This window comes from Neofelis nebulosa, chromosome 1 (genome assembly GCF_028018385.1).
Source record: "Neofelis nebulosa isolate mNeoNeb1 chromosome 1, mNeoNeb1.pri, whole genome shotgun sequence".
NCBI classification, from domain to species: Eukaryota; Metazoa; Chordata; class Mammalia; order Carnivora; family Felidae; genus Neofelis; species Neofelis nebulosa.
In genome coordinates this window covers 133,529,222-133,554,457 of record NC_080782.1, presented here as the reverse complement: position 1 = coordinate 133,554,457, position 25,236 = coordinate 133,529,222, and the positions used below count along the sequence as shown (strand labels likewise).

The following is a 25,236-nucleotide window of genomic DNA, read 5'->3' as shown; positions in this document are numbered from 1 at the left end:
TCTGGAGTCTTTGGTTGTGGGACATTCTACTCTCCCACCCCAGAACACACATGATTTTTCCAGTGCACACAGGCTATATTTCAATGTAATACCTTATTCTTGGCCATAAAGTAATTCACTGTGAAGTTAAGGGCAGTGAAATAATGCAAAGTAAGTTTTCTTAGTCCAACAAAACTCAAATAGAAATCAATAAGGGAAAGGTCTTTGAAAAATTCTCAAATATTTGGAAATGAAACAATACACTTTTAGGTAACATAGGGGTCAAGGAATAATTTGCAAATTAGAAATTATTGGGAGGTGAATGAAAATGGAATACAACATATCATGATTTGTGGAATGCAGTGAAAGTGGTGCATAGAGGAAATATTTGCATCATGTACATAGAAAAAAAAATCTCATCAATGATCTAGGTATATTCTTTTTTTAAAATTTTTTTTTCAACGTTTTTTATTTATTTTTTTGGGACAGAGAGAGACAGAGCATGAACGGGGAAGGGGCAGAGAGAGAGGGAGACACACAGAATTGGAAACAGGCTCCAGGCTCCGAGCCATCAGCCCAGAGCCTGACGCGGGGCTCGAACTCACAGACCGCGAGATCGTGACCTGGCTGAAGTCGGACGCTTAACCGACTGCGCCACCCAGGCGCCCCTATCTAGGTATATTCTTGAAGAAATTAAAGGTGAAATAAGGTGAAATAAAAATAAGAGCTGACATCATTGAAGAAGGGACTGGAATAGTAAGAGGGAAAATTAATCAAATCAAAAGTCGGTGCATTAAAAAAATAAAAATAATTGATAAACCCCTATTTGTCAAGGAAAAAAGAATAAAACAAATTTTTCCAGGCGTCTGGGTGGTTCAGTCAGTTAAGTGTTCGACTCTTAATTTTGGTTCAGGTCATGATCTCAGGGTTTGTGAGTTCGAGCCCCACATCAGTCTCCATGCTGACAGCACGGAGCCTGCTTGGGATTCTCTCTCTCCTCCCCAGCTTGTGTTCTCATTCTCTCTCTCAAAAGAAGTAAATAAACATAAAAAAAATACAAATTTTTCTTCCCAGAAGAAAGATTAGTAAATCTGAACAGCATTATTTCTAATGAGAAATTGCATTTGTAGTTAAAAACTCTACCGAGGCAAAATCGGCTCACCTCATGATTTCTATCCAATATTTAAGAGGCTTCAATCATCCAGACACCCTTTTTAGGAGTCAATTTGAATTTTCCCCTCACCTTTTTTTGCTTTTCTGTTCCATGTACGTGGAATGGAAGATACTACATGTGGAGTATTTTGTTCCCTTTTTTTCTCCAGATGACGAGAGTCTGGTAGCTCTTTAGGTTCTTAATTCCCAAAGAGCACGAGGGATCCAAAAAAATTCCATCATATTATACATATATTTGCAAATTTTTGGTTAAGTGCTGCTCTAAACACTTGTTTACATTGCAACAGAACTTGGGAGAACGGAGAACTATTCTTGATGATACTCCATGACATCACTGTAATTGTCCAGTACTGTCTACATCATCCTCTCCCACTAATTACCAACCTTTTATTACGTTTCTGGAGGTCACACCATCACCATTTGCTGTGTACCCTGGCAAATTTTTCATCAGTTATTTTTGTGTTGAGATTTTCTAAATGAGTTTTTATAAAAACATTATCCTTTCAGGAAAATTCCATTCTTCCTTTATTAATTTTGTAATGTTTATTTATATTTGGGGCGGGAGGGGCAGAGAGAGAGGGAGATACAGAATCTGAAGCAGGTTCCAAGCTCTGAGCTGTCAGCATGGAGCCCAAGGCAGGTGTCGAACTCAGGAGCGGTGAGATCATTCTTGAGCCAAAGTTGGATGCTTAACCAACTGAGCCATCCAGCGTCCCAGGAAAATAATATTCTTAGGATTTTCTTTGAGTGTGTACATAGGGCCATAGGTAAATAACATTTATGGTATTTTCATACACTTAGATTGGCTTATATAATATAAATGGGATTACATAGTCTATGTCTTCTCTAAATTTTTACTTATTAATTGAATGGTAAGAGATTTTTATTCAATTGGGATAGTAATATTTTATTATATACATTACAAATCTCTTCCTGAAGTTTATAACATTGAGATCATTTTATGCCATGTATGTAAATCTTTTTTTAAACAACTATATAGCATTCCATAATATGAGAGGCCAATTGTTTTAATTGCTAATATAATTTTTTAGTTAAGAGCTCTATCATCTATTATCTTTTACTTTGGATAAGATATTTAATCCCTCTGACATTCTGCTTCATATTTAAAACAAGGAAAAATACTTCCTATTTTATATGGTTGTATTTGAGATTAGAGAATCATGCAAATAAATTACTTCCAGAGCAGGATTTTTCAACCTCACCACTAATGACATTTTGGGTAGGATTCTTGTTGTGGGGGGCTGTTTTGTGCATTGTAGGTTGCTTAATAGCATCTTTGGCCTCTACCTCCTAGATGCCCCGTCAGGAGAGGCAAAAATGTCTAGACATTGCCAGATTCTGCAATGTCCCTCCCTGGAGTGGGAGACACAAATACATCCACTGAGAAAATCACCGTTGTAGAGAAGTGGTATCAAGTCCGCTTCATGAAGCTGGACATATACACAGCAAAGTTCTCTGGAATGATCTCTGCATGGACTGCTTTGTGGGTGGCTCTTGCTGCAATTGTGCCTGTTAGTGGCCATTAAGAAAGCTTCCCAGGCTTTTATGTTGGTGCCATTTTTGCACTGACACAAATAACAATGATTTCACAATACCACAATCGGTTACATAGATCATTGTGTACCTGTGTGAGCATATCTACCAGAGATATTCCTAGAGATGTTATCTTTGAGGGGGGAGGCAACACAGGGCTTGCAGTATTGAAATTTTGATACATTCTGCTAAATCACCTTCCAAAAATGCTAGACCAGTTTACACTGTCATCTATTGTACCTAAAAACACCCTTTTCGCCTAAATGTCCATCAACTGATGAATGGATAAAGAAATTGTGGTTTATATACACAATGGAGTACTATGTGGCAACGAGAAAGAATGAAATATGGCCATCTGTAGCAACGTGGATGGAACTGGAGAGTGTGATGCTAAGTGAAATAAGCCATACAGAGAAAGACAGATACCATATGGTTTCACTCTTATGTGGATCCTGAGAAACATAACAGAAACCCATGGGGGAGGGGAAGGAAAAAAAAAAAAAAGAGGTTAGAGTGGGAGAGAGCCAAAGCATAAGAGACTGTTAAAAACTGAGAACAGGGGCGCCTGGGTGGCGCAGTCGGTTAAGCGTCCGACTTCAGCCAGGTCACGATCTCGCGGTCCGTGAGTTCGAGCCCCGCGTCAGGCTCTGGGCTGATGGCTCAGAGCCTGGAGCCTGTTTCCGATTCTGTGTCTCCCTCTCTCTCTGCCCCTCCCCCGTTCATGCTCTGTCTCTCTCTGTCCCAAAAATAAATAAAAAACGTTGAAAAAAAATTAAAAAAAAAAAAAAAAGAAAGAAAAAAAAAAAACTGAGAACAAACTGCGGGTTGATGGGGGGAGGGAGGTTGATGAGGTGATGGGCATTGAAGAGGGCATCTTTTGGAATGAGCACTGGGTGTCGTATGGAAACTAATTTGACAATAAATTTCATATAATAAAAAAATAAAATAAATTCAAATAAAGTAAAATTGAGTAAAAAAAAAAAGTGCACCCTTTTCCTCATATCCTCATCCATAGTGAATATTAACATTCTCTTTATATGAAAGCATACTTTATGAATTTTTAATGTTTTTTTCCCTAACTTACCTTATGTGGTTTACATGCACATAATCATTGCCCGTTAATCTTTTTGTCATTAAAAGCTACACCTAAGTCTCCAATTACACAACTATTCAAGGGAACAGAAAAGCACAGAGATTAAATACGGCTAATACCCAGGTTTCATGAATGTTAAAATTTTGCCATTGTTGCCTAAGACTTTTGACATTTTTCACATAGTATTGAACCCCTCATGGTACTCTTCCACAACCATTTTCTTTTCGAGGTCCTCAGATGTAACCACTGTTTTCAAATTTGTATACATATTTTCCATCCATACTTTAATAATTGTATTAAGTAGCTATACATCCGTAAAAATGTATAATAGCATTGTTTTCTATTATAAAAATTTGCAAAAAATGGAATGATACTGCATACATCTTTCTGGAACTTAGCTTTTTATAATCGTATTTATAAGTGTTTAATATACGTAGTAATACGTAAAAACACGTATTTATATCGTATTTTTGAGTTTTTTAATTTAATTTTCCAAAAATCTGGAATGCTTCATGAGTTTGCGTGTTAGCCTTGTGCCAGTCTTCTCTGTGTTGATCCAATTTTAGCGTGTATGCTGCTGAAGCGAGCACGTCTTGTCCACCCTTCAAACTGTAATGTTTGTCTGTATACAGTATAGTTTATCCATTCTCCAATTGATAAATATTCATTCGCCTCCCCCTCCCCTTTTGTTTTTATATTTTGGAGTTATAAGCACTATAATAATGATCATCTTTTCGTGAGTTTGGTGTGCACATGTGTGAGAATTTCTCTTGAGTGTGTACCTATCGGTAATATGTTGGCTTAGAAGATACACATCTTCATGTTTATTATATATTATCAAATTGTTCTTCATGGTGATTATAATACTTCTTCCTCTTGCCAGCTGTGTATTTTCCCACATCCATAGCAACAAACTCCTGGTATTGTCAGACTGTTATTTTTTCTTCTAATATTTACTCACATTTGGTAATTGGTAGAACAAATAGAAAAATTTGTGTTTAAAAATGGGAAAACTAAGAAATGCCACAACCCACTTTTTTTAACTGGCACTTGTGAAAATTTTATATTTAATACACATAGAACAGTAATCAAGCTAGATCATAAGTGAGACTGTTAAAGTCTTCTCAGCAAATTTCAAATAACTGAAAACTTAATTGATGTGTTCTCTGGCAGCAGTGGAATTAATGGAAATCAGATACAAAATAATACCTCAAAATTAGTATAAAATTGTAAGTAAGACAGTACATTACCAAATAATGCATAGATCAAAGAAAAACTCACAAGGGAACTTAAAAAATATTTTGAAATGAATGAAAATGAGAATACCATATCAAAATATATGGGATACAGCTAGGTAGTACTTCTGGGAAAAGTTCTATCATTAAATACTCATGTCAGGAAATAAGATAGGAAAAGAAGAGCAAATTAAAACCAAAATGCATAGAAGAAAGGAAATAATATATTTAAGAACAGAAATCATTGAAGTTAAATAAAACAGAAAAAGTGGAGAAAAAATTTCTGGAAAGAACGATAGAGTTGCTATCGATCAAAGTAAAAGAAAATGCAAATTATCAATATTAGGAATAAAAGGGAGACTCACAAAAGTTTCTTTGGAATTAAAATTATGATTATAATAAGGAAATATTATAAACCATTTCATGTCAAGAAAATTTACAACATTACATGAAAGGGGCAAATCTTTGGAAGATACGTATTAACAAACTGACTTAAAAAACAATGCAGAACCAGGGTGCCTGGGTGGCTCAGTCAGTTGAGCATCCAACTTTAGCTCAGGTCATGGTCTGTCAGTTCATGAGTTCAAGCCCCACGTTGGGCTCTGGTCTGACAGCTTAGAGCCTGGAGCCTGCTTCAGATTCTGTGTCTCCCTCTTTCTGTCCCCTCCACCACTCACGCTCTGTCTCTGTCTCTCTCTCTCTCAAAAAAAATAAACACTAAAAAAATTAAAAAACAAAACAGTGAAGAACCTCTGTGAGGCCCTAAATACAGTATAATTGAACTTGTAGTTAAAATTTTTCCCGCAAAGAAAATTCCAGGTCCAAAGGCCTTCATTAGTTAATGTCATCAACGATGTAAAGATGAAATACTACAGATTATTTCAAGTAATTTGAAGGGACACGGCACTTACTGATACTTTCATGGGGCCAGCATTATCCGATATCAAAAACAGATAAAGATAATGTAAAGAAAAAAACCTACTGTGGAATCCAACAGAAACATAGACAGTAAAATTCTTACCAAATATGAACAGATCAAAGCCAGCAATATATGAAAGGATAATACGTCATGACCAGAAAGAGTTTATCCCAAGAATGCAAGGATAGCTTAACCTTAAAAATATCTATCAGTGTCATTTACTGTATGAAACAAATGAAAGAGAAAAACTATACAATAATGCCAGTAAATGCAGAAAAATAATTTAGCAAAATTCAACATTAATTTATGGTAAAAGTGCTCAGCAAGCTAAGACTAAATTGTACCTACCAAAAGTACTTAATACACATCTACAAAAAACCCCCAAAAAACAAAACCCATGGTTGACATTATTTTTAAACGTAGAAGACTGTATATTATCAGCGATAACACAGGAATGCCCATTTTGACCGCTTCTTTTTAAGATTGCACTGGAGATCTTAACCAGTACTATAAGCAAAAGTAAATAAACTAAAAAATTAAAGACATGTGGATAGAACAGGAAAAGGTAGAATTGTCTTTATTTGTAGACAATGTGATCCCATACGTGGAAAATGCTATGAAGCTGTGCAATACCTACTCAAACTAAAAAGTGAGTCTAGAAGGGTCACAAAATGTAATGCCAATTTACAATAAATGAGTGTGTGTGTGTGTGTGAGAGAGAGAGAGAGAGAGAGAGAGAGAGAGAGAGAGGGAAGGAGGGAGGGAGGAGGGAGGAAAGGAAGCAAGGAGGCAAGGAGGGAGAAGAAGATAGCAGTTCTTTTCTCCTTTGCCTCTAGCATTGTCTTGCTCACCCCTGTCGGGTCCAAATATTATTTAGCTTACTACACATGCAACCTGAATGCGATAGTCTTTCCCATATAGTCATTACTGATCAGAATAAAGTTGAGGCAACTACAACTTCTTTCTTAGATATCTATACAACCTCTGCTTGATCGTTTTCTTTTTTCAGAGGTATAGTTGGGCCCTGCCAACCTGCAGAGAAAAATTTGAGTCAGGATTTACAAAGCTAGATGGTACTTTTTCAACATACGATGTTATTTATTATATAAATAAAAGTGTATTTCAACAATAAAGTTAGTCTTACTATTTTAAAGTTCTATAAATAAAATTGCTTAAAAACTCACTCTGTAGTAGGTAAGTATTAAGTATTTCTATTTTATGGCCTTTGAAGTCTGCTTTTAAGACTAAAAGTCTGTCTTATAGTAACTGTATATATATGTATATATATATATATATATATATATATATATATATATATATACAGTTTATAATAACATAGGACAGATCCAGCTCACCATCTTGCATAGTGTCTTGATCCAGTTGTAAATGGACAGATTTCTTTTTTAATTTTTTTTTTCAACGTTTTTTTAAATTTATTTTCGGGACAGAGAGAGACAGAGCATGAACGGGGGAGGGGCAGAGAGAGAGGGAGACACAGAAGCGGAAACAGGCTCCAGGCTCTGAGCCATCAGCCCAGAGCCTGACGCGGGGCTCGAACTCACGGACCGCGAGATCGTGACCTGGCTGAAGTCGGACGCTTAACCGACTGCGCCACCCAGGCGCCCCATGGACAGATTTCTATTCAGGGATCATAATATATATATATATATATATATGTGTGTGTGTGTGTATGTGTGTGTGTATGTGTGTGTGTATGTGTGTGTGTGTATATATATGTAATGATATATAAACATATATCATACAATTAGCTTATATATTAACTAATATAACTGAATTTTAAAGTTTTGCATTTTTCTTCTTTTTATGTATGTGGAATAATAAATACGTTTATCCTTTCTCTTGGTACTTGTACTGAATTCCAGACGTTTTCTAGATGAACTTATTCAGTTTGAAATAATTAATCTCAGTTTGTCTGCAAGGGTGGTCTGCGTTCTTACTAATTAAGAGTGTAATTCATTAAACCATGTATCTTTAGCTTTTTAAAGCAATTTACTCTGACATATACTGAGTTAAAACTGTAATTAATATGTATTCTTTGGGTAGTTGTTGAATCAAACCTGAAGGGATTCATACCCATATATGGATTTGAAGTCTACATGTTGGATAAGTTGAATAAATAATAAGTCACAGATAAATTGCAAGACGAAAAGAAAGCATGAGGCAATGTTGTAACTCTGTATTGTGTGGGTGGTGTGATTTTCAGGCCGCTGGTTTTATTTACTTTCTGTTAGAGATCCTTTTAACAGGCCTAGCAAAGGAAATATACCAGGCTTTTATGTTGAATTGAAAATCGTAATTATCTAGAGATAAAGTACTTGAGACTCTGTAAGGTAGAGCACAGGAATAGTTCACTTTCTATAGAGATTTATAGTTGGGTGAAGTGCTTTCATGTATATCCTTTCATTTAATGGACAGGAAATGGTTATTTGTAAGATAGAAGAGAGTTGCTTCAATTTCACTCTTAATGTTGCCTTTGTCCTGGCTAAGCTTTATACAGACACTCACACCCATTTTTATCTGCCAGACATCAGCCCAGCAACTAAGGCTGAAAAGTGAACCAAGTTTGGCATGAGTGTTGAAGGAAGTCAATGAGTGGCGTTGAAGGAAGTTAATCCAGAGTATAGAATACATTCAGAAATGTTACAAAGCCTCCGTAGTAGTCCTTAGTAGTCCGTGAAGATCAGGCTCTTAATGTTACAATTGAGACTGTTTAGCTTCATTTCATAGTTTTGGTTTACTACCCAAATCGGTAGATAATTCTGATGTCATTATCACTTAAGGGCTAGCATGTATTGAGTGCCTATTATGAAAAGTCAAGTGCAATTTATACGCTTAAATAGAGCAATTGGTGGGTCTTCTCATCTGAAAACTTATTACCAGAAGAAAAAGAAAAGGTGGTGTGGCAGAAGGGAGAGGAAACTGCGTCTTGAATTCTCTTTTCTGTACTGTTCCTTGGGTTCATCTCTCTCTGATTGGAAAGGTGTTAGTCTATAAGGTCCTGTTGGTAACCAAGGTGATCTTATCTCAGTAGCATGTGGGGGACGCTCAATGAAGTCACTGAAGAAGCCCATTTCCAAACCTACTGGCGTATGGCAGCTTCAGTTTTCAAATGGAACTGCAAGGCACTTAAGCTTTACTTTTTTTTTTTTTTTAAATTCAGTGATCTCAAAGCTTCCATTTTATCTTTTATGAGATTTTTTTCAGGACCATTGGCTCATAGTGCTCTGGATGGATGAACAGTTCAGTTATAATTCCCTGAGACTGTTTTCATATCTTCTAGGAAGCATATTTTGAGTTATGCAGATGCCTTGAAAACGTCCACCTTCTGTGATGGGGGGCTCTGGTACTATTATTTAGAATAGTTCATAGTGTTTGTTTTGAACATTGCAGTTGGTGAGAATTTTTTACATGTTAAATTGTTAATTTCTCAGGAGCCATGATCAACAGATCTCAGTACTTTTTCTCTAACAATGAGAAAAATAAGAACCAGTGAAGTTATATTAATTGCTTAAGCTGACACAGGTTCCATCTGATGGAGTAGATACGGAGTTTGGCCTTTCAGTCCACATCTTCTGCTTTTTCCTTTACGATTAAGGTTTGTTCTAGATAGGTTGAATTATATAAAATTGTCAATAAATGAATGTTTGATGTACAATAAAAAGCAATTTCATATGCTACAACTTAAAAAATATCCCAAACACCAAAAATCTCCATTTAGGAAAAGTTCATTTCACATGCAGCTAAAACAATAATTGTTTGAAAGCCTAATACTTAGTTTGCAGGGGGAAAAAAAAAAACCTAAGTCATTACTAATTGCAATGGAATGCAAGAGCAAACACACTAGCTTATGGAGCTCCTTGGCTCCTTTACATTAAGGACTCAGGAGGCAGGCTGCGGTATTTGAATCCAAGCTCCCCTATTACAATCCTACTGTGTGACCTTACATAACCACTCAGTGCTTCTGTATCTTCACCTTTTTTTAAAATGTTTATTTTTGAGACAGAGGGAGAATGCAAGTAGGGGAGGGGCAGAGAGCAGAGAGAGGGATACAGAGGATCCAAAGTGGGCTCTGTGCTGATAACAGTGAGCCCGATGTGGGGCTCAAACTCACGAACCATGAGATTACATGAGAATCTGAGCCAAAGTTGGGCGCGTAATCGACTGAGCTACTCAGGCGCCCTGTATCTTCACTTTTTAAGATTCAGTAAGTTACTTGAATGCCTCACTGTAAGGGCTTTAAATGTGTTTATTAAGTGAGATGGAAATGAGGAATGGAAAATATTTTGGTCAATGCAGTGAATAGTCATCTAGACTTTTTAAAATGCTACCTATTAGATATTTTTTAATTAATTCAATAAAGGAGGAATATTAAGTTAGGTTAACATAAGAAGTAGTATACCCATGTGCTATTTGTTATCAATTTGTTTAAATACATCTGAAGGAAAACGTATACACCTACCCCTTGCATTCCAGGAAATGTCTGTTGGTTGATTGAGCAGTTAAATGAAGTTTCTCACTAACATTCTTCCCCCCAAATTCCTTTCAAATTTTTAGTGCTAAAGTGGCCTCTAGGATCTGATTTCCAAAAGGGCTCTGACACTTCCCCATTCAAGTACAAATAAATGACACAGTGACTTCCCACGGCCAAGTGATCAAAGTAACTATAATGTACACACCCGCGGAGATGATGGGTTGATTTGCTTGTTTTCCGGTAACCTTCAATTTCCTATATGGCCTTCAAAAATTTCAGAAGAATGTGTAAGAAGCAGAAATGAAAAGAGAATGTGCATGGCTAGCCTTTTAGGGACTGTACTAAGTACTTTACAAGCTAAGAATAAATTTGTAATATTGAGTGAAAGGCACACAATTGAATGTGCTCAAATTTGTATGTTGAATGAAAGTGCTCAAATTCCTCTATTGAGTTTACCAAATAAAAATAATTATTTAAAATAATTTATTTCTGGTTTGTGAAAGATAAAATAAGGACTCGCCACATGGAATTGAGGTCTCGGTAGGTAATGAGATAAGAAAATCCATAACCCTTCCAGTAAATCCGTGCATTCTGATGTGTCATTTCATCCCAGGTTACTGAGAGAATTCAGAGTCAACATTGAACCACTATGATTGTCTTTTAAAAACATGTATTTTATAGCCATCTTATTCTTTTAGATTGACTCACATGGAGGTCATGCACGTTGTTGTCTAATTATGAGAAGCAATTTTTTTAAAACATTAAAAATTTTCTTTAATGTTTATTTATTTTTGAGAGAGAGAGACAGCATGAATAGGGGAGGAACAGAGAGAGAGGGAGACTCACAATCCAAAGCAGGCTCCAGGCTCTGAGCTGTCAGCACAGAGCCTGACCCAGGGCTTGAACCCACGAATCACAAGATCATGACCTGAGCCGAAGTCGGACGCTTAACCGCCTGAGCCACCCAGGTGCCCCCACTTTTCTTAAAAAATTTAAAAAATTTTTCATGTTTATTTATTTTTGAGAGAGAGGCAAACGGAGCATGAGTGGGGGAGAAACAGAAGGAGAGGGAGAATCTAAAGCAGGCTCCAAACTCCACGCTGTCAGCACGGAGCCCGATGAGATGCTATTTCCACTGCCAGTCTTGAACTTGACCTCTCCCTTCTGCACATGTGCAGGTATTTCTTTTTGGTGAAACTCCCAAGACACTGAGTATGCACATTTTCATTTGAGAGATCGTGCAGAATTGCTCTCCCAAGTGTTCATAGCAATTAATCTACCACCAGTGCTGTTTCAGAGTATTTGTTATTCCAGTAACCTCTCAGCCCTTGATATGCTCTAGTTTTACATTTGACTACCATGTAACAGTGCACTCATGCCTGTTTGTTGGAATTTTGAAAATTACTAACCATGGTTCCATACCTCTTTCTCTTTTTGTTTGTCTTCAGTGTAAAATATATATGCCATTTACTCATTTACGTGTTAGGGTCTTTATGATTGTCATTTACAGAATCATTTTGATGCAGTCATATTTATTCCAAATGTTTTCTCAATCCAAAATGTTTTGCATTTCAAAGTTTTCTTTTCAGAGTTTTGGATAGCATTTGTTTTCTTTTAAATGAGATATTGTGCAGTAATTTTTAAAAAGTAACTCATTAATCATTTCAGATATGGATATTTAGGTAGATTTCTAACTATTTAAATGAAGGTATCTTAAGAATACTAATATAAAACAAGGAGCGCCTGGGTGGCTCAGTTGGTTGAGTGTTTGACTTCATCTCAGGTCATGATCTCGCTGTTGGTGAGTTTGAGCCCTGTGTCGGGCTCTGTGCTGACAGCTCAGAGCCTGGAGCCTGCTTCAGATTCTCTGTCATCCTCTCTCTCTGCCCCTCTTCTGCTTGTTCTCTCTCACTCTCTCTGTCTCTCTCTCTGTCAAAAATAAATAAACATTTAAAAATAAAAAATAAAAAGAATACTAATATCAAACAAGAAAGAGATTTCTAGGAAACGTCATTCTGTCTTTGCCTCAGCCTATTCAGTAATTTTACTTCACAATTTGCAAGTGCTAAGAATCTTTTTTTTTTTTAATTTTTTTTTTAATGTTTATTTATTTTTGAGACAGAGAGAGACAGCATGAACAGGGGAGGGTCAGAGAGAGAGAGAGGGAGACACAGAATCTGAAACAGGCTCCAGGCTCTGAGCTGTCAGCACAGAGCCCGACACGGGACTTGAACTCACGGACTGTGAGATCATGACCTGAGCCGAAGTCAGACGCTTAACCGACTGAGCCACCCAGGCGCCCCATAAGTGCTAAGAATCTTTAAGTACTTGCTTATAAACATTATCTTACTTTGCCCTCAGCAGCATTGGAAATAGCCACTCACGCTGTCTCTCCCTCTCAATACATGTTTTTATCACTTGCCACCCAGGACCCTATACCTCCCTGACTGTTCCTTCTTGGACCGCTTCATTGATCATCATTCTTCTCTGCATCTTCCTAACAGATATGACCTAGTGTTCAGTCATGGGTCTTCTTTTCTGGTCTGTGTGCACTTAATCCGGGATCTTACCCAGTCTCATAGCTTAAATGCCAACTATATGCCAGTGATTCCAAAATAGGTAATTCTAATTTAGACCTCTCTGTTGAGCTCCAAGTCCAGCTATGTACTTGATATTTCAACATGAGGTCTAGTAGATAATATCAAACTTAACATCTTTCAAACTGAAGTGATCATCTCTTCCACTCTAACACCAAACTCTCCTCTTCTCATGTTATTCTTTTAAATCTTTTTTTAGTGTTTCATTTATTTTTTAAGAGAGAGACAGAGTGTGAGCAGGGAAGGGGCAGAGAGAGGTGGAGACAGAATGCAAAGCAGGCTCCGGGCTCTGAGCTGTCAGCACAGAGCCCGATGCTGGTCTAGAACCCACAAACTGCAAGATTATGACCTGAGCCCAAGTCGGACACTTATCTGACTGAGCCACCCAGGTGCCCCTCCTCACATTATTTTTCATCCTATTGATGGTCATTTGGCAAAGGCCAAAAATCAGATTGTGGTCCTGAATTCCTTTCTTTCTTTCAGAGTGCACATTCAAACATTGTAAGCTCTTCCTTCTACTTGAGCTGCCAATAACCTCTCATCATGTCATGTCACCTTTCTCCATCTGTAGTCTATCCTCAGTATAGCCACCAGAGTGAACCTTTTAAATGGGTCCAAGCTTGCTAATTGTGGTACTTGTAAAGACCATATATAGGTAGTGAAAATTTAAAATGTGAATGCAGGGTTGCCTGGGTGGCTCATTCGGTTAAGGGTCCAACTTTGGCTCAAGTCATGATGTCGTGATTCATAGGTTCGAGCCCCATGTCGGGCTCTGTGCTGATAGCTCACAGCCTGGAGCCTACTTCAGATTCTGTGTCTCCCTTCTCTGTCCTTCCCCCCACTCATTCTCTCTCTCTCTCAAAAAAATAAACATTAAAAAAATAAAACAGGAATGCAAAAGATACACACATTCAGTGTAGTAGTTATCTCTTAGCAATAAGAGAAGGGATTTGGTTTTGGGAAGGTGTGTAGGTCCATTTCAACTGAATCAAGAAATTGTTATATTTTGGGGAGCCTGGATGGCTCAGTTGGTTAAGCATCCGACTTCGGCTCAGGTCATGATCTTGTGGTTTGTGGATTTGAGCCCCGCGTCGGCTCTGTGCTGACAGCTCAGAGCCTGGAGCCTGCTCTCAGAGAGAGCTCCCTCTCTCTGCCCCTCCCCGACTCATTCTCTCTCTCTTTCTCTCTCTGTCTCAAAAATAAACATTAAAAAAATAAATTGTTATATTAAAAAAATTATCTGTAGTACATACGTGTTAACATTTGTTAAATACTGGGAATGGATTCCTGGACACTCTATTATCCTATATATTTCTGAAAGTTTGAGGTATTTCATAGTAAAGAATGATTAATAATAAATAAAAAATGCCTCCCCTCTTGTTTTCCTAAACCAGTCTGTAGCAGGTTCTTAATGTGTTACTTTTCTTATAGTCTGTTATTTCAACTCATCCTATATGCTAGACATTTTTTTATTGAACATTCACTTCTGTACTTAAAAGTCATAGAAAATCAAACATAAGAATGACATCTGTAAACTAGAGAGCCTCCAAGTAAAATGAAAAGATCAAGACAGATTTCATATCACAGATGGTTATGGTAACTGGACACATAGAGAGAGGCCATGAGTGTATTTGTCATATATTTGAAAGGGGATAGATACTTAGGGTGTAGAATCAGGACTCATGATTTCTGAACCTTTTATGAAAATATTTCTGAGACTTACTCCTGTCCATTGGAGGCCTGGATTGCTTCAGAGCAGTGACTGCTCTGTTAGTGACTGAAATGCTTAAGCAGAATATTAAATATTTATCAAAGGTGTTGATGGATGATTTCTTCTGTGGGTGGAATTTGGAACAAAATGACCTCTGATTTCTGGTTTGGATATGCTCTTGTTTATAAATGTCTTTTTTAAGACGTGATGCATGGACATAATCTTCCTGATGTGGCTTGGTATATGCAGAGTGCATTGGATTTCCTGTTTCATACCATACCTTTTCAGCTTTATAGATGTATGACCTCTTAAAGTAACCTCTTTTAAGTCAGCCTGATAATTACAGTAGCTTTTTGAGCCTGTGTTCTCACTGATAGGACTAAAGAGTGGGTAGGGAAAGGTGGGGAGAAAAGACACTCAAATGTTTTCTTTTAGCATTGCTGAGTCCCAGATTGGCATTCGGGCATCTTGAGGGTAAGAAACAGCCATGTAATGAAGAACATTTTCGGTACAAGATTTATTTTTCCCTGTGAGAGGGTAAAACACCAATATAATTTCTTAAATATTACTTCATGCCATTCAAAATGGGAGTGGGAGAGAATATTTGATTTTCCTGTGGATCCTAAATGGAAAAATAATAACACACTTTGCTCATGTGCATGCAAATGAGAAGGATGACTTAAAATCAGAAGGACAACTTGATGTGTGATGGGGTTGCATCCTGATAAACCCTTCATAAATTGAAAACGTCATGAGTCAAAAATGCATTTAGTACACTTAACCTCCCGAACATCATCATTTAAGCTAGCCTACCTTAAATATGTTCATAACACCTCCACTTGGGAAAATAAAGAAATAAATACATACATACATACATACATACATACATAAATAATAAAATAAAATAAAAATAAAAAAATCTAATACAAAGTGTATTTTGTAATATTATGTTGATACTCTCATGTGATTTATTAAATAGTGTACTAAAAGTGAAAAACAGAATGGTTCTGTGGGTGCAGAATGGTTGTAGGCATGTTGGTTGTTTACCCTTGGGATGGCGTGGCTGACGGGCCCCTGTGGTTCCTCGTGCTGTCTGGCCTCACTGGAGAGCATCATATGCATGTCGCCAGCCCAGGAAAAGATCCAAATTCAGAACGTGGGGTATGGTTTCTCCTGAATGCTCCTTACTTCTGCACCATCGTCAAGCTGTATAATCCTAAATCGAACCGTTGTAATTTGGAGACTGTGTGTCTTATCAAAGATACTTAAGACTGTCTGTTTGAAAACGTTCAGTACGCTGCTGTATTTCCTTCATCTGGCACATTAGCTGATGCATCGTATGCGCTCAGTAAATGTCAAATACATTCATTATTTTATTTATTTGACCTTTAGTTGAATCCGGAAGAGAAGTTGCAACACATTTTCCATGTCTGTGAGTACCATTGCGAGGGCCCTTGAGTAGTTTGCTCCACTCATCTTGTTTCCATGGTAAACTGAATTCGCATCCACTCCCTGGGGGTATGTAGGAGGTTGGCAACATCTCCATTAATTGTGAGGTCACCAGTAAGACCTGGCAGTGATGAGTGCTTCCCCACATCACAGCTGTGCAGCTTCCTCAGTGGTCTCATTTGGTCGCGCTTGAAGCACATAACTGGGCTGGAATCGCATGAGATAAGTGAGGGCTCATCACCATGGTGAGTGGGTCTGCACAATCACCAAGTGACTAACCCTTTAACAACTAGGTGTACCACTGACTATATGCGCCAGCTCATTAAGTGCTAGGGTGAGCCGCAAGCTGGAAGCCAACTTCAAAAAACCTCCATAGGGCAAGCAGAGTTAGTTAACAAACTCAAATTCTCCTCATGACTCAACAAAATGAAACATGTAAAATTCTCTTATTTGCTACAAAACAAAAGTCATGTTGTTAGGCTTTGGGGGAACCCTGACTGATGTAGGCAGGGGAGTGTTTTTCCATTTGGTTTTTGCTGTTGAATTTAAAAGAAACATGAGCACATGTGTTTGACCATCTTGTGTAGAACTCCTACATTTTCAACCTGAGCAGTGTGGGTGAGGGCAGTAGTTTCTTTGGAGTGAACTGAACGAGAGCTTATTCCTTTTTTCTTTTTTTTAATGTTTGTTTATTTTTGGGAGATAGAGAGACAGAGCATGAGTGGGGTAGCTGAATGGGGAGAAGGAGACACAGAAACTGAAGCAAGCTCCAGGCTCTGAGCTGTCAGCTGTCACTCACCAACTGTGTTGGACGCTTAACCCACTGAGCCACCCAGGCTTTTTTCTTTTGAGGCCACTTCTAGAAAGGGTTAATTCTTATTTCAAAAAATCGACAAGCTTCTACTTTTCTTCTAAGCTCACTGGCCCTTCCTCTTCAGTCTCCTTTGCTGATTCCTTCTCTTTTCCCAGTGTTAGGGTCCTTTGGGTTTGGTTTTAGGCTCTCTTTTGCCCTTTCTCTATACTCCCTTTCTGGGTAACATCACTCCTCCCTATGGATTGAAAGATTATCTTTACGTTGATAGCTCTCAGACATATGTCTCCAGCTCAAAACTGTGCACTAAACTCCATACTCCAACTGTCTACTTGATTTCTCTACTTGGATGTGTCACAGATGTATCACATCTAATAAGATCCCATCTGGGGCGCCTGGGTGGCGCAGTCGGTTAAGCGTCCGACTTCAGCCAGGTCACGATCTCGCACTCCGTGAGTTCGAGCCCCGCGTCGGGCTCTGGGCTGATGGCTCGGAGCCTGGAGCCTGTTTCCGATTCTGTGTCTCCCTCTCTCTGCACCTCCCCCGTTCATGCTCTGTCTGTCTCTCTCTGTCCCAAAAATAAATAAAAAACGTTGGAAAAAAAAAATTTAAAAAAAAAAAAAAAAAAAGATCCCATCAGAAACTTGGAATCTCTGCTCCTAAAATCTGTTTTAGCCTCAGTACTTACATTTACATGTCAATTACAGACCTGTATCTCCCATTCTGGAGTACTAAAGCCAGAAACTCTGAAGTCATCCTTAGTTCCCTGTGTTATTGTCCCTCCATATCCCAACATCTAAACCATTAACACATTTGAGTGGTTGCCCTCCGGTTTGTATGAGTATCTAAAATTCATCTGAAATGTATTTACTTTTCTGCACATTCTTACTTCAGCCACCGTGTGTTGCTTTTTTGCTCTAGTCACCATAGGCTTGTGCTTGAACTGTGATAGCTGATTTTAACTGGTCTTCCTGATTCTACTAATTGTGATAACTGACTTTAACTGGGCTTCCTGATTCTACTCTTGTCACCCTATGATTTGTTTTCTTTTTTTTATTAAATTTTTTTTTGTTTATTTATTTTAGAGAGAGAGAGACAGAATACAAACAAGGGAGGGGCAGAGAGAGAGAGGGAGGCACAGATATGAAGCAGGCTTGAACGGGGCTCGAACTCACGGACCGCAAGATCATGACCTGAGCCAAAGTCAGATGCTTAACCGACTGAGTCACCCAGGCGCCCTCTTATAATATGTTTTCTAAAAAAAGAACAGGAATGGCTTTCTTGAAAAATTTCTATCTAAACATGCCATCCACTGTCCCTTGCCTCCAATTACATTTCAAATAAAATCTAAATGTCTTATCATAGTCTTCAGAGCTCTCCATGAATTATGCCCTGACAACCCTCTGTTCTGCTTTTGTTGCTATCATTATTTGTCTGTGACTCCTGCCACTGCCTCAGTCTCCCCGGCGATTCTTTAGTGGTGGCCTGGCTCATCTCTAGGCCCTCCTCACTGATAGACGTTTCACTAATGCCACCATTATTTATTGCTTTAATTACAGCAGTGGCCTCCCCAGCAAGTGTTGAGCATTTCAACCTCTTTCAACATTCTTTTAGTACGTTCCTTGCCTCTTTATTGCTAAGTAATACTGTTACATTATTTATCCTTTGGTTTTCATTTTTAAAATATGTTTTACTGTGACATAAACATGGAGCACAAACATATGTTGTTATAAACAACAGTTAAAAAGTATACGCTTTTATAAACACCAAGTCAATCTATTGGACTCCTCTCATGTGTATTCCAGGCTCATAGTCTTCATGTATGATGGCATCTGCTGCTTTAAATACACCAGTCTTCTCTTGCTTACAGTCTTTTTCATACAGCTGGCTCCTCTGTGTCTTGTCTCCAATGTCTGCTCCTTAGAAAGGTCATAATGGGCCACTCTCTCTAGCAACTCAGTCTCTGCTTTATTTCTCTTAGATCTGTGTTTGTTTCTTCAATGCTACTTTTCACTGTTTCAATTTCTTAAGTACATTTGTCTGAATGCCTGATTTTTTCTGTTTTTCCCCCTAATGGATGAGGTCCATGAAGACAGGGATTAAATCTCTTTTCAGTTTGAATCTTCAGTGCCTTGCATACTGTCATGGGACAGGTGTTCAGTAGGTACATTTACAACAAATACTAAATAATCATCAGGAAGATACAGTAGAACATAACAGCTTTTGGCTGGACTGATACATAAGCTTAGAAGTAGATTTAAAACTGAGTTTGCTCACTGTTTCTCAACTTCCTTTTTTGCATGCTTAAAGAATCCATAGAAATCCCAAGGGATTAATTTAAAATTCATTAAAGTGAATGAATATTGGAAAGTATATGAAAACCAAATTAATGGCTTTTCTTGATATAAGCAAAAATTAGACTAGAAAATGAGAACTGAGCTAACCATCCTAATAACAAAAAGTTACCCATTTCGGACACTTAAATGTTAGGATGGAGCATTCACTTTCCTCTTTATACCATTTATACCAAAAAAAGTGGTACTATTCTTACTACTTTTCACATCTTCAACATAGAACAGCTTCTGTTTATAATCTTACTTATGATGTTCTTTATTTGTAATGGAGTCAAAAAGGACATGGGTGATGAGCATTGAGAAAGGCACTTGTTGGGATGAGCACTGGGTGTTATATGTAAGTGATGAATCACTAAATTCTACTCCTAATGCCACTATTACACTATATGCTAACTAACTGGGATTGAAATAAATAAAAAAAGGAACATTTTGAAACTGTTTTAAAATCCCTATCTCTGTCAAACTATGGGGAAAAGTTAGAGGAGGGCAATGGTTTTCAATAAAGTGGGAGAGAATGCACATTTTTCTTTCATTTGTGGGAGTGAAATGTATTTCTGTGTAATTATTCCGGAGATGAAATACGACTGTTGAAAGTACTCAGCATAGAAGTTGATCATGAAGCATCCCGTAGTGAAATCTGTAACCAGTGTCCCAGAAAAGATAGATAGTCTACAAACCACAGGAGGATTTCATCAGGGTTTATTTTTGAATATGAATCAGATAAGTGATACTGCCATGGAATGTCTCGGGTTCCTTTCCAGTCATTATTTTCCTGGGGATCTCTCTGCTCCAGCCCTAGTAACCTTGCTTTTCCTTACACATGCTATGTCAGTCCCATCTCAGGGTCTTTGTTTCTCCTTCTGCTTGGAATCTTCTCCCCTATAACTTGGCCTGGCCAACTCTCATATTTAGATCTCTGCTCAGATGTCACCTCACCCAAAAGACATTCTCCACATCACTCTCTAACCCTTGTAATACTTGGCCCCTGAATTCCTACTGTACACAATTAACTTCTCATTGACCAAATAGGACTTAAGGATATCATAATGAACGTGGGGGGTGGTTGTTGTTCCCCCCTTTCCCCCGCCCCGTCTTCTTTCTGGTGTTGTTCACTCTTAGGGTGTGAGAAGTCACTTGGTAAATTTAGTCACAAAAAGTCTGGTAATTAAAATATTCACACTCAAAGCATTAAACCATCTAAATTGATTTAAAGTTAAAATCTCCCTGCCCCATGCCCTTCACATGGTGGCTTGCTTAGAGCTAATCACAAGCAGTGAAGAAGGGGGAGTGAAGTCAAGAGTCCTTGTTATTTCCCCACCTAGGACTTCCATTCCTCCTGCTCAGTGCACTGAGCTTCCTCTGGCTCCTCTAGGACAGTAACCGTAAGGGAGGAGGGAAGGCGGAGTATGTTTGGGTGACCAGTGGTGTCATGGTATGGTGACGGTGTCATGGCATTGTAATTGTGTCATGGGATAGTGGTGCTGAGCATTATGTTTGACAAATGCGTAACATGGTGACTTCCTGTCTCTCCTGGGCCACATTTGTGGGTTTTGGGGAGGCTGTCCTCTTCACAGATGCTCCTCAGTCTCTCTGGATCTCTCATATCTACCCTTTGAAGAGGACTAATTCATCTTCTTCAGATGGTCACTTTCAGTTTCTGCTTTGTCCCTTAGGTATCTGGGGGGGATACTTCCAGGCTATATTTGAACCTTGTTTTTTTTTGTGTGTGTGTGAAATAGAACACAGACATAAATAAGTGTATAAACTATCAATGTAAGTCTTATTAATAGTGATAGAGCAATTGTGTGTGTTACTTTGACCCAGTTGAGTAAATAGCAAATTGTATCCCTTCCTGGAGTATATGTAAGTTGGTGACAAGTCTTGCCAGCCTGGATCACAGCTGCCCCCTGACCTCTGGCTAAATAAAGTCAATGTTCATAAGAATTTTTGAATAGAGGGTCAAATGAATGAATAGATAATAAAATTATGATATATTTAGAGGATACACTGTTATTCAGCAGTTAAAAGCCAGGACTATAGAGATTGCTTAATGCCGTTAAGAAACAAAATAGCTATTAAGCTGTTCTTAAATGGAAAAATAAAGGAGATTATAAAACTTTAACACATGTATGCATGTGTAGAGGCACATCTATGCATACACACAGGTGCATGCCCACATATATACTTGTGTGTCTGTATGTATGTTAATAGACTAGAAATGCACACACACACACACACACACACACACATATCTGTGTAATTCTGTATGATGGGATTTGGGACAATGATTTTCTTTTTTTAATTATATATTTTAAATGTTCTGCTATTTAAAAGTTCTGGTTTTATAATAAGGAGACGTTTGAAGAACAAAAATAGAAAAGAGAGTTGTAAAACAAAGGAAGAAGGAAAGAAAAACTAAAACCTTAACATGTTGAAATATTGTCCCTGTATCTGCCTTGGGGGTGCTGGGAGTCATTGGGCACATAGCACTGAAGGAGGCCTGGAGGTGGAACCCTCAGCCCGCTCAGAAAGCCCCTGTGCCTTTGGCAGCTTATATGTCTCATCGTATTAAACAGTCAGCTCAAGATAGAATTCAGAGCCTAATGTAGTATATCTGTCTTCTGCTTTGTAAGGGATGGGGCCTGGCCTCACTATGGATATCAAATGTTGGACGTCTTCCAATTGTGAGGTGTTGTGCTTGATGTCAAATCCTCAGTGCAAAATGTTTTAAAGATGAGAGTTGTTTGGAATAATAGTCATATGGCAGGGCCTAGGCTTCCTCAGCCTCACAAAGGCCGTCTTTTGTTTCAATCCTGTCTTCACCACATACTGATTTGTGACCTTGGGACACAATAAATCTTTTTGAAACTTACTTTTTTCAGTAAAACCGGTGAGGCTAGCATATGTGTCACAAGCTTGCTGTTTGATTAGATGAAATCAAGCATATACAGTGTCTGATACACGAACGTATTAGTTTCTTCTATTGTTGTTTTCTTCTACATATTTTAAAAGAAGTTTGAAAAGAGAAGAGAAAGGAGTCAATAATTTTTTCAGGTTCGGTAACTAGAAAAAAGTTGGAGTCATGAACAGAGATACAAACTCAGAGACAGGCCCTGGTTTGGGAGAACCATCAGACATCTCAAGAGAGATAGTGAGAAGTGAGCAAAGAGGGGCGTGGCTCTCATATGGAAGCATTGGGCTGAGAAGAGGCTTGGGGATTTGGGTATTGTCTCTATAGAGGGTGTTCTAAAACCTTTGGGAGGGATAAATGAAGATAGCAGTTGCTGACCAAAGACCTGCCTTGGAGTGAGGACCATGACCTGTTTAAGGAAACAGAAACAGTTGCTAGAGAAGAGAGCTACAGCAATGTAATATTCGTGGAGGAGAAAAATGGTCAAGGGTCAAATGCCTTAGAGAGGAGAACAAAGGACAGGAAATTGTGGGTGGCCTCAGAACAATTTCCAGAGTTCAGTGGGGGAAACTAGAATGCAGGTAGCAAGCAAATTTAGAAAGATGTATTAAAACCAAAAACAAAGTTGGAAATTGGGAGCGTTAGATTCCAGTCCTGACACTCACATGAACTCTCTGTGTGATTCTCTGCACGTTGTGCAACATCTCTCAGTCTTGGTTTTCTTGATTTTAAAACTCCAGCGATGGTCGGATGATTTCTAAGTTGCCTTCTACCTTCATAGTTTCACGATGCTTTCTGAAGCTCTTTGGCAAGGAAAGAAAACAGAATAATGTTAACAATGTGGTCACATGAGAGCTTTTCCTAAAGATAGAACTTGGGCTCCCAAGGAAGGCAACTTTGGGAATGCCAGAGGGGAGAAATCAAGTAGTGACTTCCCCTCAGATGGAGTTACAAGTGGAGTCAATGGAGTAGATGCTGTTGAGAACAGTGAGTGGATGTGCTTTCTTTTAATCTCAAAAAGGAATAATATATTGAGTTAAAGGCAACATTCCTGAGCTCCTGCTGTGTACCAGGCCTTGTGATGCCGAGCACTATGCCCAAAGCCTTCCCCCAGAGTAGTTCGTGGTCTGATCAAAGACACACGAAAACCGTAACCAGAGTGAACTTAATAGTGGAACAACGGGAAATGTACAGTGTAGAAGTGGATCAGGGAGGCAAGGATTACTTTGAAGAGAGGACAGGACTGGCTGGGTTGTAAGAAACAACCAAGAGGACTTTCTGGAAAGAGAAAGCAGCATGTGCACTGTACCAAGTTATGAGCATACAACTAAAACGTACGATGAAAACTGTTAAAATGTACTTTGTTCACACAGTTAAAATGTGTTTGTTATGGTTATATATAAAGTTTAAGTAGTAAAAATAAAGGTGGAGAGGTAGGCAAGAGTTTATCATGACCTTTTATACCTTATATATCTTCATTAAGGATTTACAGTTTCCCCCTGTGGGCGTAAAGGGGAAACATCAAAAGAATAGAGTCAGGAAGAGAAGGGTAGTATTTTAAGACAATAGGATAGATAAGATGTCATAAGTGTATTTTCATAGACTTGCGTGTGTGTGTTGAGTACACAAATGCATGAAAAATCACTCCTATTCATAGTAATATTGAAAATGACATTTTTTTGAAGAAAGTTTCAACTTACATCAATCCAAATGCTTACACTCTGGACTATATGATGCTTTATTTACTTACTAAGATACATACTATACCATTGCCATACAAGAAGATACTTAAGGGAATAAAGCCAAAGTTCAGGTCTTGTAGAGCATCAGATATTTGTCTGCAGTGTTTTTACAAGCATATCATGATGCCACGTCTTTTCAGCATTTTCTCTAACGGCTGTTTAGAAAAAAAACATGTGCCTCTTTCAGTATCTCACTAATTCACTACTATACCTATGGTCAGACACTAATCATCCTCAGAACCTCAGGACTCGGACTTTCCTGTTAAGAAATTTGTCATTTGATGTTTTCATTTATATGGGTTCCTCTTGTTTTTTGGCTACATTTTCCCACATCTCTGCACAAGCCAGGCGTCTCCTTAACTGTTAGCTAGACTCCACATCCTCTTTTTCTTTGTTCCTAATATCTCCTCTCCTAGGGAGCAACCTTGCCCTCATCTTATCCAGATTCTGCTATCACTCAAGACTCTTCCGATATCCTGAAATTATGATGATTACTATGACATTCCTCATGTCCTTTAACAATTATGCTATTGAGTTCTTATGGTATACTCTATACTTTTTAAAATAGGACATTATCAAAGACTCACAAAATGCAGTATGAACCTCATACAAATTTAAGCCAGTCCATTGAAAGCTTACCTAGAAAACATTACCTAGAAAATGTTGCTATCTAATTATTAAGTCTTTCTCCTCCTCCTCCTCCTCCTCCTCCTCCTCCTCCTCCTCCTCCTCCTCCTCCTTCTTCTTCTTCTTCTTCTTCTTCTTCTTCTTCTTCTTCTTCTAAAGCAAGAGTGTGTGTGTGTGTGTGTGTGCACAAGTGCCTGTGTCAAGGAGGGAAGGGAGAGAGAATCTTAAGCAGGGTCCATGCTCAGCATGAAGCCCCACGGGTCTCCATCCCACGACCCTGGCATCATGATCTCAGCCAAAATCAAGAGTCTGATGCTCAACTGACTGAGCCACCCAGGCACCCCTTTAAGTTGTTTTTAAGTTATGCTTACATTAGAGTTTTGGGATCTATTTAATAGACCGTAATTAACTTGAATTTGAACACATGAAACATTTATGCTGGTTAATGGAAGCAATTCACCAACAGTGTATTTGGCCCATGAACCAAATCAAATTTCATGTTGTGATTAGACTTTAGTGACAATGTCAAAGCATCTACAGGGAGATCAGTATGATTGGTTGTTTATTTAATAAAGCACAGAGGCATCTA

At 38.3% G+C, this 25,236-nt stretch overlaps 1 protein-coding gene and 1 pseudogene across 2 annotated transcripts in view; one reads left to right on the top strand and one right to left on the bottom strand.

Moving 5' to 3' along the window:
• Positions 1–25,236, top strand: part of ADAMTS19 (ADAM metallopeptidase with thrombospondin type 1 motif 19) — a 241,310-nt gene that overhangs the window by 19,583 nt on the left and 196,491 nt on the right. The gene's annotated exons all lie outside the window — the stretch shown is intronic.
• On the bottom strand, positions 4,294–4,389 carry LOC131489785 (U6 spliceosomal RNA; annotated as a pseudogene).